Source organism: Aquarana catesbeiana, linkage group LG07, assembly GCF_042186555.1.
Source record: "Aquarana catesbeiana isolate 2022-GZ linkage group LG07, ASM4218655v1, whole genome shotgun sequence".
NCBI lineage: Eukaryota > Metazoa > Chordata > Amphibia > Anura > Ranidae > Aquarana > Aquarana catesbeiana.
Genome location: NC_133330.1, coordinates 220,817,865 through 220,836,270, shown reverse-complemented (window position 1 = coordinate 220,836,270; position 18,406 = coordinate 220,817,865). Strand labels below are relative to the sequence as shown.

The 18,406-nt window shown below is 40.2% G+C and overlaps 1 long non-coding RNA gene across 1 annotated transcript in view; it reads left to right on the top strand.

Annotated features, from left to right (window-relative positions):
- LOC141103459 (uncharacterized) overlaps positions 1 to 16,442 on the top strand; it is a 52,751-nt gene extending 36,309 nt beyond the window's left edge. The window contains exons 2-3 of the long non-coding RNA XR_012235325.1: positions 6,284 to 6,426; positions 16,010 to 16,442. This is a non-coding gene — a long non-coding RNA (uncharacterized lncRNA). The remainder of the gene's footprint in view (positions 1 to 6,283; positions 6,427 to 16,009) is intronic.
- Positions 16,443 to 18,406: the final 1,964 nt, after the last annotated feature.

Here is an 18,406-nt window from a genome sequence, read left to right as displayed (position 1 = left end):
CTGACACTGCTCCCCAAGGGATATAATCTGTTGCTTATAGAGCTTTCCTCTAAAGGAATCCATTATGAATAAAGCCAGGGGCAATGACAGCATTGTATTCAATGGAGAGACTATTATGTTGTTCCACGACCTGTCCCAAATTACTCTACGTAATCGCAGGGCCCTGCGACTCCTCCTTGACAAATTGAGGGCGAGTGATTTGAGATACACGTGGCGATTTCCCTTTGCCCTGACTGTAATGCAAGCAGGCAAGCAGCATGTTTTACGCACCCCCTCTGACCTGCCCGATTTCTTTGAATCACTGCACATGGAACCTGTGGCACTGCCTGAGTGGTATCAGGAATTCCTTCTTCCAAGAACTGAGGGGAGCCCACACAGATCACCTCTTTCCTCACCAGATAAGAGGTTGTCCAAAAAGACAAAACACAACAGAGGATCTGGATCTCATGGCGGCACACCCAACCCCAGACAGGCTGCTTCAAAAGCCTTAGAGGAGGATCAAGCCGACCCAAATGACTGGTGAGTTGTAGCATTACCCTTTGCCAGGTTTCCCGTGGCACACAATAAGGGATTTTACCACTTCATGGGATCTACGTGCCTTGGGAAACGACACTCAGACAACGTTTGTGTCATAAATCTATGCCTCTCTTAAAGTTTGGGATTTATAAGGAAGGTCGGCTCATTTCATCTCGCCAATATCGGCACACTGGTGGCGGAAAATCTTTTTGGCCTGACTATCTAACAATGAACCACTAATTGAGTCTGACAAAGTTTTTCATTTTTCATTTGCACTTTATCCAACCTTTTTCGTTGTGGTTTATGCTGTTTTAATTTCCTTATCTCCAAACAGAGAAGGACATAGACTTCGAGACACTGAGCCTGCAACCTATCAGGTGCATGAAACAGTCTTTGAGTCTGACAGACTATATGATGATATGCACTGTTGGTTGGGAAGGCTGGTAGGTTAACACCAATGGAATACACTAAGCAGAGGCGGCTCTCTAATTAGGCGAAATAGGCGGTGGCCTCAGGGCTCGCAGTCATAGGGGCCTCGCACAGCTGGCTAGTTTACCTAATTAGAGAGCCGCCTCATTCAGCAGCAGAGATCTCCGTCCCGAGTCCCCTCGCTCTGCTACAGGGAGAGATAACAGGCTGCGAGTGAGACGTGTGATCGGAGCTCACAGACATCTCCGGATCACAGATAGGGAGGGAGAGCCGCTCAGTGTACAGCCTGCTCTGACAGATCTCCCCCCTCCCCCTGCTGCCCGCACAGCCAGACAGAAGAGGAGAGAGAGCTTATGCTCCTCCTCCTCCCGCCCTCTCCTCCTGTGTCTGCCCCGCCCACTCTCCTCGGCAGTGTTCTCTGTTCTGCCTCTCAGAAGGGGATGTGTGGGCGGGAAGATTCAAGCTGAAGACCAGCAAAGAGAAAAGGACAAGGGGAGTCTGATCCATCCATCCATCCATCCAGTCCCTCCTGCCTCCCAGTGAGTACACTGATGTAGGGGATGCTCTTCCTTCCCTTCTTCCTCCATTCTCATCTCTTTCTTTCCATTCTTTTTGTCTCTTTCTTTCTCTTTCCTTCATTCTTTCCCCATCCCCCTCTCTTTCTTTCTTTCTTTCTTTCTTTCTTTCTTTCTTTCTTTCTTTCTTTCTTTCTTTCTTTCTTTCTTTCTTTCTTCCTTTATTTCCATTCTTTTTGTCATTCTTTCTTTTTCTCTTTCCTTCCTTCTTCCTCCATCCCCCTCTCTTTCTTTCTCTTTCTTTCTTTCTTTCTTTTTTTCTCTTTCTTTCCTTCCATCTGTCTTTCTTTCTCTTTCCTTCCCTCTTTCTTTTTTTTCTCTTTCTTTCTTTCTTTCTTTCTTTCTTTCTTTCTTTCTTTCTTTCTTTCCTTCTTTCTTTCTTTCTTTCTTTCTTTCCTTCTTTCTTTCCTTCCATCTGTCTTTCTTTCTCTTTCTTTCCTGTCCATATTTCTTTCTTTCGTTCTTTCTATTTTTCTCTTTCTTTCTCTTTCCTGTCCATCTGTCTTTCTTTCTCTTTCTTTCCTGTCCATCTTTCTTTCTTTTTCTTTCCTTCTTTCTTTCCTGTCCATCTGTCTTTCTTTCTCTTTCTTTCCTGTCCATCTTTCTTTTTTTTTTCTTTCTCTTTCTTTCCTGTCCATCTGTCTTTCTTTCTCTTTCTTTCTTTCTTTCTTTCTTTCTTTCTTTCTTTCTTTCTTTCTTTCTTTCTTTCTTTCTTTCTTTCTTTCCTTCCATCTGTCTTTCTTTCTCTTTCTTCCTGTCCATCTTTCTTTCTTTCTTTCTTTCTTTCTTTCTTTCTTTCTTTCTTTCTTTCTTTCCTTCTTTCTTTCCTTCCATCTGTCTTTCTTTCTCTTTCCTATCCATCTGTCTTTCTTTCTCTTTCTTTCCTGTCCATCTTTCTTTTTTTTTCTTTCTCTTTCTTTCCTGTCCATGTATTTCCTTCCTTCTTCCTCCATCCCCCTCTCTTTCTTTCTTTCTTTCTTTCTTTCTTTCTTCTTCTTTCTTTCTTTCTTTCTTTCTCTTTCCTTCCATCTGTCTTTCTTTCTCTTTCCTTCCATCTGTCTTTCTTTCTCTTTCTTTCCTTCCATCTGTCTTTCTTTCTCTTTCTTTCCTTCCATCTGTCTTTCTTTCTTTCCTTCTTTCTTTCCTTCCATCTGTCTTTCTTTCTTTCTTTCCTTCCATCTGTCTTTCTTTCTTTCTTTCCTTCTTTCTTTCCTGTCCATCTTTCTTTTTTTTTCTTTCTCTTTCTTTCCTGTCCATCTTTCTTTCTTTCTTTCTTTCTTTCTTTCTTTCTTTCTTTCTTTCTTTCTTTCTTTCTTTCTTTCTTTTTTCTCTTTCTTTCCTTCCATCTGTCTTTCTTTCTCTTTCTTTCCTTCCATCTTTCTTTCTTTCTCTTTCTTTCCTTCCATCTTTCTTTTTTTTCTCTCTTTCTTTCTTTCTTTCTTTCTTTCTTTCTTTCTTTCTTTCTTTCTTTCTTTCTTTCTTTCTTTCTTTCTTTCTTTCTTTCTTTCTTTCTTTCTTTCCTTCCATCTGTCTTTCTTTCTCTTTCTTTCCTGTCCATCTTTCTTTCTTTCTTTCTTTCTTTCTTTCTTTCTTTCTTTCTTTCTTTCTTTCTTTCTTTCTTTCTTTCCTTCTTTCTTTCCTTCCATCTGTCTTTCTTTCTCTTTCCTATCCATCTGTCTTTCTTTCTCTTTCTTTCCTGTCCATCTTTCTTTTTTTTTCTTTCTCTTTCTTTCCTGTCCATGTATTTCCTTCCTTCTTCCTCCATCCCCCTCTCTTTCTTTCTTTCTTTCTTTCTTTCTTTCTTTCTTTCTTTCTTTCTTTCTTTCTTTCTTTCTTTCTTTCTTTCTTTCTTTCTTTCTCTTTCCTTCCATCTGTCTTTCTTTCTCTTTCCTTCCATCTGTCTTTCTTTCTCTTTCTTTCCTTCCATCTGTCTTCTTTCTCTTTCTTTCCTTCCATCTGTCTTTCTTTCTTTCCTTCTTTCTTTCCTTCCATCTGTCTTTCTTTCTTTCTTTCCTTCCATCTGTCTTTCTTTCTTTCTTTCCTTCTTTCTTTCCTGTCCATCTTTCTTTTTTTTCTTTCTCTTTCTTTCCTGTCCATCTTTCTTTCTTTCTTTCTTTCTTTCTTTCTTTCTTTCTTTCTTTCTTTCTTTCTTTCTTTCTTTCTTTCTTTCTTTCTTTCTTTCTTTCTTTCTTTCTTTCCTTCCATCTTCTTTCTTTCTTTCTTTCTTTCTTTCTTTCTTTCTTTCTTTCTTTCTTTCTTTCTTTCTTTCTTTCTTTCTTTCTTTCTTTCTTTCTTTCTTTCTTTCTTTCTTTCTTTCCTCTTTCTTTCCTTCCATCTGTCTTTCTTTCTTTCTTCCTTTCTTTCTTTCTTCCTTTCTTCTTTCTTTTCTTTCTTTCTTTCTTCTTTCTTTCTTCTTTCTTTCTTTCTTTCTTTCTTTCTTTCTTTCTTTCTTTCTTTCTTTCTTTCTTTCTTTCTTTCTTTCTTTCTTTCTTTCCTTCTTTCCTTCTTTCTTTCCTTCCATCTGTCTTTCTTTCTCTTTCTGTCCATCTGTCTTTCTTTCTCTTTCTTTCCTGTCCATCTTTCTTTTTTTCTTTCTCTTTCTTCCTGTCCATGTCTTTCCTTCCTTCTTCCTCCATCCCCCTCTCTTTCTTTCTTTCTTTCTTTCTTTCTTTCTTTCTTTCTTTCTTTCTTTCTTTCTTTCTTTCTTTCTTTCTTTCTTTCTCTTTCCTTCCATCTGTCTTTCTTTCTCTTTCCTTCCATCTGTCTTTCTTTCTCTTTCTTTCCTTCCATCTGTCTTTCTTTCTCTTTCTTTCCTTCCATCTGTCTTTCTTTCTTTCCTTCTTTCTTTCCTTCCATCTGTCTTTCTTTCTTTCTTTCCTTCCATCTGTCTTTCTTTCTTTCTTTCCTTCTTTCTTCTTTCCTGTCCATCTGTCTTTCTTTCTCTTTCTTTCCTGTCCATCTTTCTTTTTTTTTCTTTCTCTTTCTTTCCTGTCCATCTTTCTTTCTTTCTTTCTTTCTTTCTTTCTTTCTTTCTTTCTTTCTTTCTTTCTTTCTTTCTTTCTTTCTTTCTTTCTTTCTTTCTTTCTTTCCTTCCATCTTTCTTTTCTTTCTTTCTTTCTTTCTTTCTTTCTTTCTTTCTTTCTTTCTTTCTTTCTTTCTTTCTTTCTTTCTTTCTTTCTTTCTTTTTTTTCTCTTTCTTTCCTTCCATCTGTCTTTCTTTCTTCCTTTCTTTCTTCCTTTCTTTCTTCCTTTCTTTCTTCCTTTCTTTCTTTCTTTCTTTCTTTCTTTCTTTCTTTCTTTCTTTCTTTCTTTCTTTCTTTCTTTCTTTCCTGTCCATCTGTCTTTCTTTCTCTTTCTTTCCTGTCCATCTTTCTTTCTTTCTTTCTTTCTTTCCTGTCCATCTGTCTTTCTTTCTCTTTCTTTCCTGTCCATCTTTTCTTTCTTTCTTTCTTTCTTTCTTTCTTTTCTTTCTTTCTTTCTTTCTTTTCTTTCTTTCTTTCTTTCTTTCTTTCTTTCTTTCTTTCTTTCTTTCTTTCTTTCTTTCCTGTCCATCTGTCTTTCTTTCTCTTTCTTTCCTGTCCATCTTTCTTTCCTTCTTTCTTTCTTTCCTGTCCATCTGTCTTTCTTTCTTTCCTTCTTTCTTTCTTTCCTGTCCATCTGTCTTTCTTTCTCTTTCTTTCCTGTCCATCTTTCTTTTTTTTTCTTTCTCTTTCTTTCCTGTCCATCTTTCTTTTTTTTTCTTTCTCTTTCTTTCCTGTCCATCTTTCTTTTTTTTTTCTTTCTCTTTCTTTCCTGTCCATCTTTCTTTCTTTCTTTCTTTCTTTCTTTCTTTCTTTCTTTCTTTCTTTCTTTCTTTCTTTCTTTCTTTCTTTCTTTCTTTCTTTCTTTCTTTCTTTCTTTCTTTCTTTTTTTTCTCTTTCTTTCCTTCCATCTGTCTTTCTTTCTTTCTTTCTTTCTTTCTTTCTTTTTTTCTCCACCCATCCCCCTTTATTTCTCTCTTTGTGACAGCCTACCAGAATAGGTAGGATCTGTGAGAGCAGTTTCCCTGTGCAGCTCTGCTTGAGGAAAATATATCTTTATTATGCCCACTTACCTACCCCCTGTACTGTCCACTCCCCTATACTGTACCCTCCTAATACAGTTCATAATACAGTGGGGCCTCATGTCTAAGTTTTGCCTAAGGCCTCACAAAGTCTAGAGCCACCTCTGACACTAAGGTCGCCTCTAGGGGCTCATTACAATCCTAGAGGGCTACTGGAGATTTATTACTGTTATAGTTGTAATCTGAAACCAATTGCATGGTTTCTTTAATTCTATTTTTGTGTGGTGGCTCATGCGTGACGCCTGTTGGGCGCGGCGGGTGGGACATCTCATGTAAATTAATAGGCCGGGTTCCGTTTCTTTTTTCACTTTTTGGCTGTGCTATTTACAATACTTGTAATTTGGTTGTTACTGTTGGTATATCTCATTGATTTTATAAATCGACTAGTTATAAAGGGTATAGGTAACAACCCCCGCTGCCTGGAAGTAGCCTAGCTACGTTACCTCTTAGTGATTCTAGAGGCTAAACGCGCTCTCTGGACTCACTAATTACATACCATAGGACGATAGTTATGTTCTGAGGTGAACTGATTACTCTCCGTAGAATATTTCTCTTTTTTCTACTACCTTTTCTTATTTTTTCTTCTTTCTCTTACCCATCCCCCCCCCCCTTCCACCCTACCATTCAAAAGTGTTTTGATCAACTTTGAGCCTTATTACAGATTCACCTTGGGAGCTGGTGTCCGTGGGGTTCTCCAGATGGCTTATTCCGCATTAGGTCGCAGACCAATGGTCACATCACACAATGTGAAAGGGCTGAACATCCCGGAAAAACGATCCACGCTGACAAGAGAATTAAAGAAAGGTAGGCCGCATTTTGCTTTTTTGCAGGAAACCCACTTTCAAACGAACAAAATACCAAAAATGACCGGCCCTTATTTTGTAGAAGCAATACATGCTACAAACTCAGTGGCCAAAACCAAAGAAGTGTCAATCTTGATCAATAAGGAAGCTCCGTTCAATCTGATCTGACTGACAAACTGATAGACCCTGAAGGAAGATACGTCTTCCTGAAGGGCACTTATGCAGGCTCCCCAATCACCCTTGCAAATGTATATTTCCCCAATTCATGTGACTTTTTGTCACCGCATGATACGGGCGTTATCGGACTTTACAACGGGTTGTCTAATATTGGGGGGAGACTTTAACATTCCACTCAACCCACTTTTGGGCACGTCAACAGGGAAGACTTGCATAACCTACAAAATACTCAAGAAAATTAAGCTCATGTTAAACTCATTAAACTTAATTGATACGTGGCGATTTTTACACCCAACAGATAAAGATTATACCTTTCATTCCATACCACATAACCGTTATTCCCGTATAGATCACTTATACATTTCACAAAGAGATCTCAATAGAGTGACAGAGGCCAAAATAGGAATTCAGTCCCTATCAGACCACGCCCCCCATATCCCTTGACGTTAGTAGAGAATCACTACTAATTCAGCCTCCTGGAGACTTAATGCATCCCTCTTGACCGATGTAGAACTACTACCCAAAATTAAGACTAAACTTAAAGAATTCTTATAACTGAACGAAACGCCAGGAGCAGACCCCCTAATAATATGGGGAGCCCATAAATGTTCATTGAGAGGTGATTTGATTCGCATGGGGGCACATCGAAGAGACTACAGGAGGCCAAAATCAACAAACTATTAAGACAGATTACCTCACTTGAAACAAAACACAAGCAATCTTTATTTGAAGCTTCTGCCAGTAGCCTTCTGGAGGTCAGGAAAAATTTACAACAAATTATGAACACTAAAACAAAACGCCTTCCTTTTTTTTCAGGAAAAAGGTATACTATGAGGCAGGAGATAAATTAGGTAAACTTTTGGCTAGGGCCCTACGAGAACCACACAACTCTAAACACATTTCGGGAATTAGAAACGCAAACGGATTCGTAGATTTTACAACAGAAGGCATAGCTAGACACTTCCACACATATTACACAGAATTATATAACTTGCCGACCCAACGGAGGACCCCCGGGTGTCCCAGCTGACAGAACACAGGCCATACAAGAATATGTGAAACAGAGTGGATTACCCCAATTAAAAACAGAAGATGTAATTCAATTAGATGCACAAATTACATCAAGGGAATTGCAGCAAGCTATCAAAGCACTTAAACCCGGGAAGAGCCCAGGACCAGATGGCTACACCGCCATATACTATAAGACTTTTATTGACATTCTGCTGGACCCTCTGCTAAGAGCCTTTAACTCCTTGACTGACACCAGACCCATTCCATCAGATGTACTCGCTGCACACATTACGGTAATACCCAAGCCCAATAAAGACGCAGCAAATTGCTCGAGCTATAGACCCATTTCCCTATTGAATATCGACATAAAGTTGCTGGCCAAGATCCTTGCAAATAGACTTCGACCACTGCTAGCGGAGATGATTGGTCCTGAACAGGTAGGCTTCATGCCAGGCAGGGAAGCAAAGGACAATATTATCAAGGCGCTCCTTCTTACACATGCTTCACACTCCCTGCAAGTCGAAAGTCTTCTCCTGTCAACTGACGCGGAGAAGGCTTTCGACAGGGTAGCATGGGATTTTATGTTTGCAACTTGCGCACATGTGGGCCTAAAATCAAATATGATGGCATGGATCACAACATTATACCAGACACCGTCAGCGAGGATAAAGGTCAACGGCTCCTTGTCAGAAAAAGTAGGGATGATGAACGGCACGAGGCAGGGATGCCCCCTGTCCCTGCTGCTGTTCATCCTCTCGCTGGAACCATTCATAAGAACAATTAATAAGGATGAATCAATTCAGGGTATCACCATACAAGATAAGACATACAAGACAGCAGCATATGCTGACGACCTACTATTTTTTATAACAAACCCACACACCACACTACCAAATTTCATGAAAGCTTTTACGCATTATGGTTATCTCTCTAACCTTAAAATAAATCTCACAGTCTCAAGTCAGAGGCCATGAATATCAATTTATCACCCTCTATCTTGACATTGACACAAGCCAACTGCCCATTCAAATGGGAACGGAAGGCCTTAAAATACTTGGGAGTTTGGCTGACTCCTAAGGTATCTATGTTATTCAAGGCTAACTTTCCCCCCCTGCTTCTTAAAATAGAAAGGGATCTGAAGCTTTGGAATGCAGGATACTTTTCATGGTTTGGAAGGGCTGCCATTTTGAAAATGGTAATACTCCCTAGGCTCCTGTACCTCTTGCGGGCATTGCCGGACAATCTACCTCAAAAATTCTACGGCAGACTACACACTACCTCACTAAACTTCCTATGGGCACATAAAAAAGCTAGGATCAAATTCTCACTTATGACCAGACCCAAGGAGATGGGAGGAATGGGACTTCCAGATTACAAAAAATATCATCAAGCAGCCCATCTTACGAGGGTGATTGACTGGCACTGCCATGGAGGAGACAGGGACTGGGTTGAACTTGAAAAAAAACTAAGCCCCTATCCACTTCTTTTTTCCCCATGGAATCCTGGACTACAAAGATTCGTTAAGATTCAACAACAATCATTACAGCATATCACACTAGCCTTATGCAAAAAAATAGACAAACACCTCATATTGACATCTCCGCTGAGCCCCCTTACCCCCTTAACTGATAACCTGGACTTCCCACCAGGAGTGAACAGCAAACTACTCTGGAAACCTCTCACCAACAAGACATTACAAGCGGGAGACTGCTTTCAAAACGGGAAATTCAAAGATCACCTGACCTTAAAGAAAGACAGTGGGATACTCAACATGCCACTCTGGACTTATTTCCAGATACGCAGCTATGTGAATGATAAATCCAGACGAGGACACTTTTCCAGACAGCTAACTGATTTAGAAAAAGTATGCAGGGAGGATACATACAAATGGCTGCAAAACTCAATCACTGACACAGATGACAGATTCAAAACGCATTGGTCTCAGGCGCTAGATCACACAATCACTAACAAGCAATGGACAAAAGCATGCATTCTTGCGCATAAATGCTCTATAAGCACAAAGACACAAGAAACATCCTACAAATTACTTACAAACTGGTATGTTACTCCGGCTAAACTGCACACTTGGTGCACACAGACCCCCGATGTGGGGATAGAGGCAGCACACTAATACATATTTGGTGGCATTGTCCCTGCTTGACCAAATTTTGGCAGCAGGTCAGAGACACTATTAAATTAATTACTGAAACTAAGATCGTATTGGATGCGGCTTGCTGTCTTCTCCACATCACCTCATTCCCATTAAAGAGATACAAACATTCACTAACCAAACATCTGCTAAACGCGGCAAAAACGTTGATTCCTTCCCTCTGGAGAACCGCGCGGACCCCCACCATCTCACAGTGGTTAACAAGAGTATCAGAGATTTGTGAAATGGAAGATACTGTGGCACAGGCCTCAGAAGGGGTGGACAGGTTTCATAAAACATGGACTCCCTGGTTTGAATTCCGCTACTCCGATGCATATAGAGACCTAAGAGGATGCTGAGCAATTCCTTAAACTACTTCTCTTGAAACAGAACACTTGAAAACCTTTGGAATTGCATGTTCTAGTTAATAGGCCATGCAACCCGTATCTGATACCCTCCCCTGACCCTACCCTATCCTTTTCTTTTTTCAACACTTTATAATCTTTATCTTTATAAGCAAAAACATTTTGGTATAGAATGATTCCGATTTAAAATTAATTGTGCCTGTATAGGTTCTTAATGAAACATAGTTAAAGATGTCATTTACAAATGATCGAGCTAAGGAACCAATAAGAGCCCATTCACACAGGGACGACTTGTCAGGCGACCTAGTCGCCTGACAAGTCGCCTCCTGTTCTGTACAATGGAACCGTTCTAATCGGAGCGACGCAAGTCGCTCCGACTTATAAAAAGGTTCCTGTACAACTTTGGGGGCGACTTGGGGCGACTTGCATAGACTTCTATACAGAAGTCGTTTTGCAAGTCGCCGCAGAAGTCGTTTGCAGGTCGCCTCGCTGAGGCGACCTGCAAGTCGTGTTGCCCCTGTGTGAACCGGGTCTAACAGATGTCAGACAGTCAAAAAACGCTTGTATGACGCTTTATATTGACCTCTATTGCAAAGGTTTAGATAGGTTATATAATACCACTCGTTACCATTTGCAACAGACCGTATATATTTATGTGTAAGGTACATCTTCAATGTAAGTTTGTATACATTTCTATACTACTGTTGAAATTTAATAAACTTTGAATGTTTAAAAAAAAAAAAAAACAGAAAAAAAAAAAAAACAGACAGCCTTCACAGCTGCGATATTTCTGGTGTACCGCAAAATAAGGCAATAATTCCACGATGAGTATTCCTGCTGTGTAGCAAAACCTCACCCAGAAGGGACAGAGAAGCTCAAGGCCCCCACACCCGTGCGACCTGACCTGCAACTTGGGACTGCAAGACGCATGAGAAGTCATACACCATGGCTTCCAGTGGGTACCATTTGTGTCTGTGCGACTCAAGTTCGCAGCGCCTCCATGCAGTCCCTGCTCTGTGGATCCACAGACCTCAAGGATTACACGCAGGGAAAAATTTGCAATTTTTAGGTCGAGCAAGCGAGGGGTCCCCAATGCCGTGTCTCCTTGGAGGAGTGCAGCAAACAACCCCCTGCTGTGTATCCCTAAGAAGCAGCACGGTAGAACAATGAGAAACAGAAAAAATACCCCTCACTGCTGTGTCTCTGATAGGCAGTAAATATAGGACATACAGGACACAAACAATCTTCAATCTTTGTGTATGTCTGATGTGTAGCAATATAACAATACTGAGCAGAGATGCCACCACCCTTAATGTGTCTCCCTGCTGAGCAGCAAAAACAAATCAGAAAAGGACAAGCAACCTTCACTGCTGTGTCCTTTCTGATATGCAGCCAATAAGGCAGTAAATGTAGGACATAGAGGACACAAACAATCTTCAATCTTGTACATGTCTGATGTGCAGCAATATAACAAATCTGAACAGAAATAGCACAACCCTAAGCCTAGGTCCATATTGAAGCAATTCGGCATGCAACTCAACATGTCAAATCGCATGCCTAAAATTGGCAGCCATTGCCATTAATAGCACTGTCTGAATCGGCATGACACCACTTGCGGTGCCTCACCCTTTACCAGAGGCAGTATATGTACTACCCCTGGCCCAGGTTCAATGTGTATTTCTGCTGTGTAGCCCAACAAACCAGGACCATCAATCTTCACTGCTGCCTTTCTGATATGCAGCCAATAAGGCAGTAAACACGGAACACACACAAAAAAAAGACAGACCTCAATCTTGCGTATGTCTGAGGTGCAGCAATATAACAATTATGAGCAAAGATGTCACAAAACTCAATGATGTGCATTTCTGTCATGCGGCACAAAACCAGAAAGTACAGAGCACCTTCACTGTTGTATTTCTCTGATCTGTAGCCAAATAAAGCAGTTAATTTAGGATATAAAAGGACACCAAACAATCCTCAGTGTAGTGCATTTATGATGTACATCAATATACCCCTTATGAGCAGAGCTGTATATGTATCTCAAATCTCAATATGTATTTCTGCTGTGCCACAAAACATCCCTGCAAAGACAAACCTTCACTACTGAGCTCTACTGGTGTGCAGCCAAGAAGGAATCATGGTGTATCCCTTTATGAAATAACTAAACATGGGCAAATTATTTCATAGGCATAGCCTGGGCTGTAGATACTAACCCTTCACCACCAGTGAAGGAACAAATTCTAAAATAAAAGTCTAAAGTGGTTGAACACCCCTCTACTATAGTAGCTGTTGTCCTACCTTAGCTCCGCTCCCTGAATCTGAGCAAATGTAGCCAGTTCATACACAGGTGGGGCTAATCAAAGCTGTCCAGCATCTAAAGTCTTAATGAGCCCAGCCCTTGAGACTAATTAAGACAGCCTCTAGAAGAGGTGGTCACCAAATTTAGCCTGGAGGTAAATGGCCACCTGTAGGCCTTAAACAAGCAATCATCAACTACCGGTTTACACATGTAGCTCTTACAGAGGTTTACGCAGAAAATCCTCAATTAAAAGGTTGTAGGAAGTGATTTATGGTAAATCGCTTCTAGTTCTGCCACTGGGTGGACTTTAGTCCAAATGTCAGAAACCATGAATCAGACAGGGACAGAAGTACAGTTAAATCACACTTGTTTAATAATAAAAGTAAATAGAACACACAGTCAAAACTTTGGTAATTGAAACGGATAGTCAGACAAGCTAGAGAGTCAGGGAGCCAGAGATCAGCGTAGTGGAACAGCAAGCAGGATCTAGAGCCACAAGGAAATGTCAGCCAAGCAAGTCTTTAACAGAAATGCAGGAGATAGTCTCTGTGATGTTGAAAAAGGCGAAGGCAGAGATCATCTGGGCTGGATGGCTTAAGTAGGCAGGACTGACGAGCAGGATGTCATCAACAGATGAGTCACTGTGGAGAGATAGGAGCTGGCAATTAGCTGACAGCTGAGCGGCCAGCCCAGAGAAGGAAGGGCTGAGCCCAGCCTGACACCAAAACAAAAAGGTTTTTCTTACCTCCTGCGCTGTAAATATAACCACAGTGTAAAGGTGGAGTGGGAGGTTAGAGCTTATGAAATGTTACCCATAGCAAGCAACCACCAAAAGGAGGCTCTGTTCACAAGGGAACCCTTACTGTGCCTTCCTAATGCATTTCTGCTGTGCCGCACAGAAGCTTGATGTCTGCCATATTGTTAAAAGTTAGTTCAGCTTTTAAGCATTTTGGAGCAACTTCGGATTCCTAGCAGCTGGGCTAGTAGGGCCAGATTACCTGGTGCACCTGCTGATCAGGGGAGCTTACTCCTGAACCCTCCAGGTTCCTGCAAACCACTGCACAACCAACCCTCCTTTAATAACTCAGTTCAGTGGTATACATGGCCTGTAAGAAACTTTGTATCTACCAGGTCACCACTCTTCACTAATGTACTACAATCAGGCTTATAGGGAGAGGATGGCAACCTACTGTTGTGATAACCACAGCGTCTGATATAAGAAGGAGCTGTGGCTGGTGGTTTTAGCAGAAGCTTCTGGGCTATTTGTATCCAGACCCCAGGGGAGATTATCTCATAAATGCCCAGAAACCCTCTGGCTGGTATTAGGGATTTTGCTACTAAATTCCCAAGGCAAAGGGAAGTACTCACCGTTGTCGTCTTCCCCCCTTTGCCACAGCCACCGGGCTTTTCCATCCTTATGGTCCACATGCAAGGAGGATAGCCATCAAAGTGGAGCCCCCCAACTGCTGTTCGTCACAGGGAGCTGCAAGATTAGGCTGTGTCCTGCACTGCACCAGTCAGTATATACACAGGGGGGCAATGCCATACCTTCCTCTTTCCCATCTGAGGTGGTTTAGGCAGACACTCGCTCCTCTGCACCACTTGTCCACTGTAGCGAACTGGTGCCTCTTTGGGCTCTCTTCAGCCGCCATGCTGGTCGGTGTCTCCTCCAGCGCTTCTCCTTTCTTGGGTTGCACCGTCGTCCTCCGCTTAGGGAGGAAGACAGAAGGAACCTGAGAGGCAGAGATGTTGAGCGGTGTATAACAGCGGCGGATTCACACCCCAGTGACTGGATCGCTGATAGTTTCTGGGCCACCTGTGAGAAAGCCGGAGCCTGCAGGATACATTTCAGCCCCAGGCCTGCCTGTACCCGCCTCACAGGGTGACCATCCAACCCTCGGTCATCTGGTTAGAAGAGCAGAAACAAACGTTCCACTGTGTAGGGAGAAACACAATCAAAAACTGAAGATCAATGGGAAGGGTGGATCCTTAAACAGCTGTCAATTGATTGTGTTTCCTGTGGGGAGGAGCCTCTCATCTCAGGTGTGCCATCCTGGAAGGTGACTAGAGAAACGTTGATTAATTTTGGTATCAGTCATATGCGATCTCTAGCTAAGCTTGGCTCATATAATTGAATGAACTCATTTGCACTTACGGATGAAAAAGTAATCACACTCTACTGACTGATTATATTGGCTTCGCTAGCAATGAGAGTGTATTTTTTAAGTCCACTCTACTAGAAATAAAAAATCCAGTCAGTGTAAAAAATAATGACAATGTCATTTAATTTTATATGTTTATTTGTTTCAATAGCAGTCCAACAAAAACAAAAAAAATATATATGAGTAAATAGCAATGTGATATAGTTGTCCATGTATATAAATAAATGCTTATTATTGTAAATTATACATGGACAACTGTATGACATGGTTCAGATTTATAGACGATGTGATTGGCATATGGGTGGGCGACCATGATTCATTGTATCGTTTTGATTTTTATTTGAATAATCTAATTCCCGGTTTAAAATTTAATATGTTCACTTCTGATATAGCGGTTCCCTTTCTAGATACCTTGCTGAGTATACGGGACAACCACATAATGGATGACCTGTATAGAAAATCCACGGCTTGAAACCAGTTATTACATTATTCTAGCTTTCACCCACCGGGGGTATTTAAATCTATACCGAGAAGCCAATTGAAATGGCTATCTAGGATTGTAAATCAGACAGATATAAGAGAGAAGCCGCTGAGTGAGATGGAAGACAGATTATGTCAAAAAGGATATCCAGGTGATACAGTTCAGCAAGAACGTATCAACTTGGACCAAAATAGAAAAATGTAACTCACAGACTGCCTTTCATCTCACAATTCCATCCATTCTCTAACAAAATCAACAACATAATTAGAAAACACTGGTCAATATTAAATAAAAATTATCCCACCATTCCTGAATTTTACCACCCCCCCTTACCATCATATCGTAGGGGTAGAACGTTACGTAATAGACTGGTTAAATCAGACCAATACAGTATTCCCATTGCTCGCACTACATTTTTGGGTCCCCCTAACTATGGGTTCTTCCCTTGTCTATCATGTACCCAATGTACCAGCATAATAAAAGGAAAGAGTTTTTGCCACCCACATAAAGGCTACAACATTAACATTAAGGATTATTTTACATGCCAGTCATCTTATGTTATATACATTATTAAATGCACATGCGGTTTAATTTATGTGGGAGAAACAACTCAGAAAGTAAAAGATAGAATCTCTAGGCATAAGTATTTGATTCGGGACAAACTGGATAAACTTCCATTATCCAGACATTTTACAGAACAAAAACACTCAATTAAGATATATGGTCATTGACGGTATACCCATGAATAGACGAGGAGGAGATAGGGAGCTTGCTTTAAAAAAATGTAAAGTTTACTGGATTAACCGTTTAGACACGTTACAGCCTAAAGGGTTAAATACTGATTTTGATTTGTATTTATTTATTTAGATATTATTGTGAAAAGGTGATACTCCGTGTTCATTGTTACATCTTATTATTGTTATTTTATTGTTTTTTATAGATACTGTGAAAAGAAAAATTTTTCCAGGAAGAATGTCTTTTTTATGGAAAAAGTTATTTTGCTTTTTGTTCTTTTTTTGTTTTTTTTTCTGGTGAAGAGGCAATTGTACCTGTTGACATTTGATTGTTCCAACCATGTGAAATGATGAGAAATGATTAGTTAAAAAACCTGTTACTAGATGTGGATTAATGAATTCCAGCTTAATCAAATACAATTAATGAAGTTGTGTGTATATATACCATGTGATGTATGTAACCAGTTGCAGACATACGATTGTGAGAAAGGGCGTTATCTGTCAAAGCCCGAAAAGTCACAGCCAGCTGCATCTGGTATCGCTTCGATGTCTTTGATATTCATGTAATTTTTTACAGAAATAAATTTTTTGTGCAGCAATCCTTGCTTATCGTTTCTACATATCGGTCCGTGGGAGGGACCAGATTTCTAGCACAGCCAAGATCGTTTAGTGCACCTCACCCTGCATATGGTGATATATATATATATATATATATATATATATATATATATATATATATATATACATATACAGTGGGGACGGAAAGTATTCAGACTCCCTTAAATTTTTCACTCTTTATTATATTGCAGCCATTTGCTAAAATCATTTAAGTTCATTTTTTTTCCCTCATTAATGTACACACAGCACCCCATATTGACAGATAAATACAGAATTGTTGACATTATTGCAGATTTATTAAAAAAGAAAAACTGAAATATCACATGGTCCTAAGTATTCAGACCCTTTGCTCACTATTTAGTAGAAGCACCCTTTTGATCTAATAAAGCCATGAGTCTTTTTGGGAAAGATGCAACAAGTTTTTCACACCTGGATTTGGGGATCCTCTGCCATTCCTCCTTGCAGATCCTCTCCAGTTCTGTCAGGTTGGATGGTAAACGTTGGTGGACAGCCATTTTTAGGTCTCACCAGAGATGCTCAATTGGGTTCAGGGCTCTGGCTGGGCCATTCAAGAACAGTCACGGAATTGTTGTGAAGCCACTCTTTCGTTATTTTAGCTGTGTGCTTAGGGTCATTGTCTTGTTGGAAAGTAAACCTTCTGCCCAGTCTGAGGTCCTGAGCACTCTGGAGAAGGTTTTTGTCCAGGATATCCCTGTACTTGGCCGCATTTGTCTTTCCCTCGATTGCAACCAGTCATCCTGTCCCTGCAGCTGAAAAACACTCCCACAGCATGATGCTGCCACCACCATGCTTCACTGTTGGGACTGTATTGGACAGGTGATGAGCAGTGCCTGGTTTTCTCCACACATACCACTTAGAATTAAGGCCAAAAAGTTCTATCTTGGTCTCATCAGACCAGAGAATCTTATTTCTCACCATCTTGAGTCCTTCAGGTGTTTTTTAGCAAACTCCATGCGGGCTTTCATGTGTCTTGCTGTAAGGTCTTATAGACAGGTGTGTGGCTTTCCTAATCAAGTCCAATCAGTAGAATCAAACACAGCTGGACACAAATGAAGGTGTAGAACCAGCTCAAGGATGATCAGAAGAAATGGACAGCACCTGAGTTAAATATATGAGTGTCACAGCAGAGGGTCTGAATACTTAGGACCATGCGATATTTCAGTTTTTCTTTTTTAAAAAATCTGAAAAAATTTCAACAATTCTGTGTTTGGAGTGCTGTGTGTACATTAATGAGAAAAAAATGAACTTAAATGATTTTAGCAAATGGCTGCAATATAACAGAGTGAAAAATTTAATGGGGTCTGAATTCTTTCCGTCCCCACTGTATATGTATATACTTTTATATATATTTTTTTGTGTATCAAAAAAGTATTTGTAGTAACATATGGGACTTTTGAGGCACAACGTTTTAGAGAAATTTGTAATATTTTATTTAAATTTCTTTGAAAGAAGTAAACATATAATAAGATACAATTACAAAAAGGTCATTTTAAACCACTGCAGTGATTTATAGCAAGTCTTTCCGCTCAATGCGTTTCATGGACATGGTCCTCTTCATCAGGAAATAGCAGACTTGAATTGCTGCCATCTAAATAGAGTGACAAAATTGATCTTAAATAGTCATACAAATATAGTGCATTTTCATACATCATGCCATATTACCTCCACATGAACTGCAATAATGTGTATCCAGATATTCTTCGCAGTTCAACCATACGTGGCACAGGGGTCCCAAGATGGGGAATCTCCCTCCCCAGCTTAATTCATTCTATTTAATACTTTATTAATTCTTTCAATTGGTGGGTGACAGAAATATATTACCCAAACCTTCACATATTTTACCTTCCCCTAAATTACACATACCTTCATTTCAGAAATGTTTAGAGAAAAATTTGAAGAGGAAACAAACAGGACCTCTCCAATTCAGTCCTGCCTCTTCCAGAACAATGGTTATGGACTATTAC